Source organism: Theropithecus gelada, chromosome 18 (assembly GCF_003255815.1).
Source record: "Theropithecus gelada isolate Dixy chromosome 18, Tgel_1.0, whole genome shotgun sequence".
Taxonomy (NCBI): Eukaryota; Metazoa; Chordata; class Mammalia; order Primates; family Cercopithecidae; genus Theropithecus; species Theropithecus gelada.
In genome coordinates this window covers 9,899,129-9,909,433 of record NC_037686.1, presented here as the reverse complement: position 1 = coordinate 9,909,433, position 10,305 = coordinate 9,899,129, and positions in this window count along the sequence as shown.

Genomic DNA, 10,305 nt, shown 5'->3' with positions numbered 1-10,305 from the left:
CCCTCTGTCTCATCACTTTGTTGTTGTGTGTGTGTGGTTTTTTTGTTGTTGTTTCTTTTTTTTTCTTTGGAGAAAGTGTCTCGCTCTGTTGCTCGGACTGGAATGCAGTGGCATCATCATGACTCACTGTAAACTCGAACTCCTGGGCTCAAGTGATCCTCCCACCTCAGCTTCCTGAGTAGCTGCCACTACGGGCATGCGCCACCACACCCGACTAATTTTTACATTTTTTTTGTAGAGACAAGGTCTCACTATGTTGCACAGACTGGTCTTGAACTCCCTGCCTCAAGTGATCTTCCTCAGCCCTGCAAAATATTGGGATTACAAGCATGAGCCATCGCACCCCGCCTCATCACTTTGAATAATACATTTTAAATCTGTGAACCATTATTTTATAAAAGTTATACAGACTAATCTAGGGAAAACTAAATACTATTCCTACTTTAAGGAAAACCATTGTCTAATGATAAACTTTTAAAAAAAATTATAATTAGCCAGGCATGATGACATAGCCCTGTAGTCCCAGCTACTCAGGAGGCTGAGGCACTAGAATTGCTGGAACCCAGGAGGTGGAGGTTGCAGTGAGCCGGGATCGTGCTACTGTACTCCAGCCTGGGCGATGAGTGAGACTGTCTAAAAAAAGAAAAAAAGAAAGAAAATTCTCAGAAATTATTTCCATAATTAGCAAGTACATAGAATTGATGTATGATGGAAGAGATAGAGTCTAAGGTAAATTATCACAATTCTGCAAACTATCCAAAAGTAACATTTTACAACATAAAAATATTATATATTAAAGCACATTAAATAGCATTCCCACTAAAAGGAACCAGGGCTGTCTGGAAAAAAGGCTAATTTCAGTTTGGGGGTAGGGAAAGTACAACAAGGTAGGCCTGGATCATTTTTGTTTGAGAAGATAAGAAAGTGTTCAAAACACACAAAGACAAGTAGAAAAGACACAGGAGCTGAATGCAGTGGCTCACGCCTGTATTCCCAACACTTTAGGTGGCCCAGGTGGGAGGATCCCTTGAGGCCAAGAGTTCAAAACAAGTCTGGGCAACATAGTGAGACCCTATCTGTATACAATTTTTTAAAAATTGGCTGGGCATGGTGGTCCACACCTGTTGTCCTAGCTACTTGGGAGCTTGGGATCCCTCGATCCCAGGAGTTGGAGGCTGCAGTGAATGAGCCAGTGCACTCTAGCCTGGGTGACAGAGCAAGACTTTGTCTCCATTTAATAGTAATAAAAAAAAAGACACAGGAGTCTACTAGAAGAGGCTTCGCTGGCCAAATTTGGAAAATTTTGAGCATCCAAAAAAAAAAAAAAAGACATCTGGCGCATAATACCTTAACCAAATGATCAAATATGACATCCCTGATGTTAGGGCAAACTGACATGACGCACCTGCTGGTATGAGAAGAACACACTACCACCTGGGCCGGTCAAAGTGAATAATCTGAATTTAATTCTGAGACAGTCTACAAAACAATTGGCCTGGACACTTTACAGGTTGTATCTCAAAAGAAAAAAAAAAGGCAGCAGAACCACTTGAAATTAAAGGAGATGAAAGTTACATGACGTTAAATGCAACACGTCATCCTAGACTGAATCCCTGATTTTTTAAAAAAGAAGAATTTATGAACACTATTATTGGGAAAACTGGTGAAACTTGATTATTGGTGGTTATTTTAAATATTTCAATAGTAAGTAAATTTTTGATAATAGTATATCAATGTCAAATTGCTTGAATATGATCAAGGTAAAGTGGTTATATAGGAAACGATCCTTTTTTCTTAGGATTGAGGAATCCTAAATAGGAATATAGCATAATGATAGAAGTTCTTTGTGCTATTCTTTTAACATGTCTATAGGTTCAAAAATTTTCAAAAGAAAATGGGAAAAATCACATTAACAAAACTCTAGTAAAAGGTTCTTTACTATGCATGTTTGATTTATCCATATTTTTGCTTAACATTGTCTTTGTCTTACCTTGTCGACATAAAAGGAGGAGGCTGTGGCACAAAATAAGATTTAAGGAGTTTACCTGAGCCAAAGTGTAGACAGCTGCCTAGAAGACTTAGACCCAAGAAACCCTGAATGTGAGCTCCGTCCAGCCGTTGTTACAAGCAAGTTTTTAAAGGCAAAAAAGAGGGATGAGGAGTGAGCTCATACAAAGTTGTTATCAGGAATTCTCTCTGGTTTCAGAAATAACAGGGATTAGTGACTGGCTATACACTGCTCGCCTATAGGGTACGGCTTACAGTGTCCAGTGTGGCATTATTAGGGTAATTTATAGCTACTTGTGGCAATAGCAAACAGTTTCAAGAGATGAATACATAGCTTAAGGGGGACGTGATTGCTGTCTCATTTTAATGGCTCTCTGGTCCTGATAATTTAAAAGGACTCGCATTCCTCAGATAATAGATTTTTTTCTAAGCCAGGCATTGTGGCTCAATCCTGTAATCCCAGTGACAAGCAGGAGGCTGAGGTGGAAGGAAGGATCACGTGTGTTCTATAGTAGCCTGGGCAGCAAAGGGAGGCCTCGTTCCCCATAATCCCAAAATGTAAAGAATTAGCCAGGCATGGTGGCCCACACCTGTAGTCCCAAGCTACTCAGGAAACTGAGGCAGGAGGACCCCTCTGTGTTCAAGCGATTCTCCTGCCTCAACCTCTGGAGTAGCTGGGATTACAGGCACGCACAACCACACCCAGCTAATTTTTGTATTTTCAGTAGAGAAGGGGTTTCACCATGTTGGCCAGGATGGTCTCGATCTCCTGACCTCGTGATCCACTCTCCTCGGCCTCCCAAAGTGCCGGGATCACAGGCGTGAGCCACCAAGCGCAGCTTTTCTTTTCTCAACCTTGTCTTGTGAAATTTTATGTTGAGGTTTGTAAGTTATTTTCTAGTACTTTAAACACAGTAATTGTTTTGGACCACATGTAATAGACAATTAATGCAGTTAAATCTCCCTGGCCTGAAGTTTATGCTTTTGGTAAATTAAGGAAATTGTAAAGAGCACACATTCTACCTTGTTGGAATTTGGCCATCATGGGCCATCATGTTGCATGCCTGGATGGTGAATGAGAAGATGAAAATGGGGTCAGGAAATTTTAAAGCTGGAAGAGATCTTAAAGGTTACGTTAAAAGAAAAACCTTGGCCAAATTAAATTTACCAGACTTTAATTGAGAAAAGAACAATTCGTGAACTGGGCAGACTTCCAAGCCCAGAGGAGGCTCAGAGAGACTCCAGTGCAGCCACGTGCTGGAAAGAGGTAAACAGAAAAAGGAAAGTGAGGAACAGGAAATGGAAGTGAGGTACAGAAACAGATTGGTTACAGCTCTGTGTTTGCCTTATTTAAACACGGTTTGAACAGTTGGCCCCCTTTAATTTGCCAAAACTTGGTGATAGGCACAAGAGTAGGTTACAGTCTGTTTACTCTTCCATTAGGTTATGGTTTACTATGTACAGAGAAACCTTTAGGCCAAAGTTAAAATACGTAAGCAGGCTGCTGTGGGCTAAGCGCGATTTAATAGTTATGAATGCAGCATGGTTTTGTTCTTATGTGGCTCAGTTTCTGCTGGGCCATGCTGACACATGTACCACTCTGTCTCAAAAATAAAAAAGAAAGAAAGAAAATATTAATAGTCCAATAAAGTTTTTTTTTTTAAAGCAGCATATTTAAGCTTTTCAAATAAATCAGCATTTATCTAAATGACAAAGCCAAAAGTGACATGGTGCTATACCCAACTCTCTACCCCCATTCAAGATAAGAAACATAATGCATGTCTGCGTTTTTTAACAGTCAAGTGTTCCTTGGTCTTTGTTACTATAACACATGCATGTAAATCCAGATTATTGTTACTTTCATATTTTTCTATTACATGTCATTTCCTTCAATATCTCCATGAATATAGCTGTAAATATTAGCAAAATATTAACAAATAAAATCCAACTAATAAACAAAAAGGATAATATATCCTCACTAAGATAATGCAAGCTTGGCCTACTGTTTTTAAAAAAAATCAATCAATGCAATTCACCATATTAGCAACAACGATAACAACATGAAAAGGAGAAATACCATAAGAACATTTCAAAAGGTGCCCAAACATGGCAAATGATATTAATGATTGATCTTTTGTTAATAGTCCTAATAACACCTGAAACCTAAAGCTCTGGTTTTTTTTCTTTCTCTGTCATTAGGTTAGTCATATCTTTTGTTCTGTCTTCAAGCTCACTAAATCTTCACTTTGTCACTTCCATTCTGCTATTGAGTCCATCTTTGAGTTTTTAAAAATGTTTGGTTATTGTATATTGCAACAAATAAACTAGACTATGGATGTTATAGTAATATCAACAAACTTACTTTAACAGCTGCACGTTACATTGTACAATGGAGAATATACTTTTTTCCCCGATGTAAATGAAACGTATTAGTCAACAAAGAAAACACTGATAAAATTTAACAGCGGAAAACATATAGCACACATTCTCAGACTACAGTGTGCTGAAACAAAAAACTAGCAATGAAATTTTAAATTCTAAATAATCAAGATACTTGGAATTTTAACTATAAATGTGTTTAAACATTAATATGCATTACATAAAGGAAGAACTTCTAGATTCTAGAATCAATTTCCTTCAACTTTTTTTTCTCATAGACTTATGTACACAAAAAGTTATGAATTGTGAGCTTCAGTTTTGCAATGATACAAGAAAAACATTGATTTTTATCCCATGAAAAAAGGCATATAGATTTTGTTTGTTAACCGTATGGAAGTTACAGACCACATGAAGTTATATATAAAAGTACAGTGGATATGCTACTCATGGAAGAAAGTGGCATTTTCCTTGAATGGATTTGTTTTTTGCTAATATTTGTCATCAAAGCCACTGAAATGAGTAAGAGAAAAAAGAAAAAAAAAGAAATAGCAAACACTTCAACAATTATCTGGCATGTATACCAGATAATTTATTAGCTACGAAGAAAGAGAAATAAGGCTGGGCATGGTGGCTTATACTTATAATCTTGCACTTTGGGAGGCCAAGAGGATCACTTGAGACCAGGAGTTTGAAGCCAGCCTGGGCCAACATAGCAAGATCCCATCTTCAAAAACAAACAAACAAACAAACAAATTAACCTTTAAAACAGAAAAATAAAAAGAAGAAATAGAAGAGATGTGAGATTCAATAAACAGAAAAACTTGTCAAGATGTGGCTAAATTAAATCATATTTTCCCAACATGATAATATTATTTTGACATCATATTCTACAGTAAGAAGTGGCAGGGTTTTTGTTGTTGAGTTAACATCTCTTGCTACCATGAGATCACATCAATTGTGGCTTCCACATCCATTTTCAATGGTGCCAGCAAGGGTGTCTGATCAGCAGTGAATCAAATGAGGATTTGCTCTTTCCCCAAGACAAAGCCTGTTGCTCTAAGTGAACTTTCATTAGTTTACAGCTGTGTGACTTTCAATCTTTTTCTTTTCTTTTAATTAAATTATTTTTTATTTTTGTAAAGATGGGGTCTTGCTATGTTACCCAGGCTGATCTGGAACTCGTGGACTCAAGCAATCCTCCCACCTTGACCTCCCAAAGTGCTGAGATTACAGAAGTGAGCCACCATGCCTGGCTGTGTCTCTCAATCTTAAACTGCACCAGAGAAACACTCTGCCCTGAGGACTTCACATTAATATGATTGTTGTTTTAGTGGCTGACTCACTTCTCAGAATTTACCTCTATCTGAGTTGATGCCAGAGTCTCCTGGGTTGTGACTTCACAAATGAGACACCTGAAAAAATGGTGCTCTCTCCAGGAGTCACAGACTAATGAAGTGGAATGGAGGGGTCCATTTGGGTTTTCTCCTTTGTGATTCTTTGTATATTTAGGCTTTCTACAATGTTTCCCATGAGTAGTCTACATTTATTCTGTTTTATAGGACAGGTTTTGTTATTGTTGTGTTTCAAGAACTTATTTAATAAGTCTTCTAATTCATTATTTTGTTTTGTTGCTATTCATTCTTTTTTTTAAAAAAAGAACATTGCTGTCATCCTTTAAGCATTTTTTATTTGCTTATTGAATTTTTAAAAACCCTAGGACCCCATTTTTAGTGTAATAACCATATATACAACACTTTCTGCAGAATCAGAGGAGATCTGTAAGGAGGAAACTGTCATTCTATGACACTGAAGCCCCCTCCCTACTACTCAAAGGAAACTGTCTCCAGCACCACAGTTCTATAGATTCTACTGTGTCTGCTTTTTCCCTGGACCTCCTTAAATCTGTCACTGCATTAAAAGATTTCATATTGTTCCCATTTGATTTTTTTTTTTCCTTTTCCTTTTACAGGAGTAAAGTTCTTATTAGGAGTTGCATAGTTTTTAAGTTCCTACATGTCAGGAGAAACCTTTTTGCCTTTTCCCACTTTGATGCTAATAAGACTAAAAATAGAAATCTATCTTCAAAAGCTCCATGGAAGGGAAGAGAGAAAGAAGGGGGAAGGAGAAAGAAGGGGGAAAGAAGGGGGGAAGAGTTAAACTGGCCCAAACATTCCATGACATTCTTGAATAACTTATGATTGCCCCAGGGCCTTTGTTTTGGTTGTGTATGCTATGTAATAATCGTAAAACTTAGTGGCATAAAGCAATGCCCATTTGTTTTACTATCTCCAATGATTCTGTGCGTTAACTGGGCTCAGTTGGGCCAGTTTTCTGTCCCCAGTGATGTGGGATGCTTCTGAACTCATCAGGGTTTTCCACTGGGTGGCACTATTCTGATGGCTTCCTCCAGTGCTGGCAGAGATGCTGACTGTTGGCTGGAGGACCCTCAGTTGGCCCTTCTATGTGGCTTCTGCTTTCCACAGCATGACAACTGGGACTGAGAGTTTCCAGAGGAAGGAAGTGGAAGCTGTCCATCCTCTTCAAGGCCAGGGCTGGAACTGGGGTGCGGCCCCTCCCTCTCCAGTACTTTGAATTTGTTGGGTGTAGAGCTTCTCCAGAGGCGTCTTCAGGAAAATTCTCTCTTCCATCAGATATTTTGGGCTGTGGTATTTTCCTTATTTTTGGTCCTGAAAATTTGTCTACATCTTGCATATTTACTTGTAGCTTTGTAGTCTGTTCTCTTTCTTTGCTTTCCAGCACTCTGCCATTTTATTGTCTTTTGCATCTTTTTTAAAATTTATCTTTCTTTGAGACAGGGTCTCTCTGTTGTCCAGGCTTGAGTGCAGTGGCCCAATTACGGCTCACTGCAGCCTCAACTTCCCAGGCCCAAGCAAAGCGATCCTCCTACCTCGGCCTCCTGAATAGCTGGGACCATAGTCATGTACTGCCACACTTGGCTAATGTTTTGATTTTTCATAAAAACGGGATCTCCCTACGTTGCCCAAGCTGGTTTTGAACTCCTGGTTCTAGTGATCTTCCTGTCTTAACCTCCCAAGGTGCTGGGATTACAGGTATGAGCCACCTTGCCTAGCCTCCATTTGTAAATTCTTAATTTGGTTCTTCTTTCAGACAGCAGTTGTTGTTTCACATACATTCTTTCAGGAAGATTTTATTAATGCTAAAATTATAAAGTTCTTGCGTATATATATACACACATCTTTTTTTTTTTTTTTTTTTTTTTGAGACACAGAGTCTTGCTCTGTCACCCAGGCTGGAGTGCAGTGGCATAGTCTCAGCTCATAGCCTCTGCCTCCCGGGTTCAAGCGATTCTTCTGCCTCAGCCTCCCAAGTGGCTGGGACTACAGGCGCTTGCCCCCATGCCCAGCTAATTTTTGTATTTTTAGTAGAGACGGGGTTTCGCCATATTGGCCAGGCTGGTCTCGAACTCCTGACCTCATGATCCGCCTGCCGCAGCCTCCCAAGGTGCTGGGATTAGAGGCATGAGCCACTGCGCCTGGCCAGTTCTTCCATATTTAAGAATGTATTTCCCATGCCTTTACAATTGAAAGATATCCTGGGTAAGTAAGAATTCTTGTGTTCTATTTTTTCTTCTCAAAATTTCCCATTATCTTGTTCCTCTAGTGTTGCTGTGGATGGAAGTCTAAAGCCTGCCTGATATATATTCTTTCCCTTTCAAGGTGACAGGTTTCTTCTGCCTGGATGCTTGCAAGATTTTTTCTTATCCTTGAAATTACTTCATCAGGATATGTCTTAATCTTGTTAGAACTCATCAGTTTTTTCTCCATACATTGTTTCAACCTGAAGATTTAGATCTCTTCTTTCAGGAGAATCACCTATGAAATCTTTGAATAATTTTCTGTTCCATTTTTATTGGTTTTTCCCTGGGAATACGTATTATGTGTGTGCTGAATCTTCCTTGTTTCTTTCCACATCTGTGACTCAGATGTTAACTGAAGTCACTTGGCCCTTTGAGATCTAGATAACTGGTTAAGTCCCAGCCAGCTCCAAGACCTATACAAACCATAGACCTCACAATTTCCACTAAATCCTGTCCCTGTTTCTTTTCATATTCCCACAGCTATAAAACTCACACCTTTTTTTTTTTTAATTGGTTTTCACAAGAAATCAACTAACACCAGCTTCCTTAAGCTTTGAGGGTTTGTGACCTTCTGTTGCTTATTTCCTCTCTCCTAGATGGTGGCCCCAGTCCCAAATTCTGCCCCCCTGTGTGTGCAGAGTAACTTCTCTCTTTCCTTAAAACCTTCTTACCAACTTACCAAGCCTGGACTTGGGAGTGGGGTGGGGTTGGGAAACTTAGAACTCATTTCTACCCTTACAATCTGCTCAACCAAAGGCTTTAGTTACAGGTGCATTCAAGTGTTCAAATGATGTCATCAAGTTTCTATTTCCCACTCTTCCTCTCAGGTTATGTTTGTCTCTGCGTCTTTTTGCATTTGGCCTCACTGTCTCCTGACACAAATATGTTCATTACATGTGGCAGGAGAGATGGCTGCTGGTAGTCCCAATCCTGGGTATAAACTTACAATTCGTGGTATAAAAGTGAGACTCTCCCTCCCTTTCCCAGTATTTCCTATATTAAATTTCTTGAAAGAAATATGACTGGACTTGATTGGGTCAATGCCCAATTGCATTGTGTAAACACGGCTGGGGTGGTGTGGCTGGACGGGGGTGGATTGTATACCCACCCCATAGCCAGGCCCATGGGAATCATATGGGATCTGTGAAGACCAATTCTCCAGCGTAAAGAGGAGTGTTTTGTTGAGAGGACAAAAGCAACAGATGTCTACCACACCTCACACTCTTTGGTATGGAAATGTGCCCTAGCTGTATTCTCTTTCCTTCCCCTGGATCATCCTGCCTCCAGTTAAGTTATTTTCAGGTCCTTTCAGAACCTTTTCACTTAAATATGCATAGATATGTCTATCCCGTTAAAGATTTGGGGAACTTGCATGGGCTTGCATTTTCGTCTCTCTCGTGATTCTTCTTTTTCTTTTTCTGTCTTCCCAATAGATTTCAGGGAGAGGCGTTAACAGTGGGAAGTTACTTTTATGAAAGGTCTTTTGTTTGTTTTTGTTTTGCTTGCCTGTGAAATATGGTGGAATAAATAAGAATAGGGGAAAAGACTGAAGGGAAAATGACCTCATAAATGCCAATCTTTCAGAGAGAAATTAGAGTTGCTGCAGTGGTTTCACATACAAGGGGCTCAGTGAGTAACAACAGGGCAATTCCATGGGTAAAAATGCCCAATCAGCTACATATCTGAGTCAAAGAAAAATCTTGCTTTGAAGCTATTCATTGAAAGCAATACACGCGTATTGAGCACTTAAAGATTTGCTAGGCACTGAGCTAAGTACTGAGTATAAACACGGGTGATTAAAACAGACTATGTCTTAAGAGCTCAAAACCTTGCTTTTGTGTTGTATACATTTTTTACTTCCTCTGTGCACTCCATTCTTTATTATAAGTGATGATTTCAGAAGATTTCTCAGTATTTTTCTTTTTTAAAAAAATACTTTTATGTGTAATATAGCCACCATTTAGTGAGGTCCTGTTGTGTTATATATACTTTATGTACACTATCTCTAATCTTCTGCAGATGAGAACAGAGGTTTTGTTTTTTGTCTGTTTGGGTTTCTTTGACAGAGTTTCGCTCTTGTTGCCCAGGCTGGAGTGCAATGCCTCACTCTCGGCTCACCACAACCACAACCTCCGCCTCCGGTTCAAGCGATTCTCCTGCCTCAGTCTCCCGAGTAGCTGGAATTACAGGCACGTACCACCACATCCAGCTAATTTTGTATTTTTAGTAGAGATGGGGTTTCTCCATGTTGGTCAGGCTGGCCTCTAACTCCAGACCTCAGGTGATCCACCTGCCTCAGC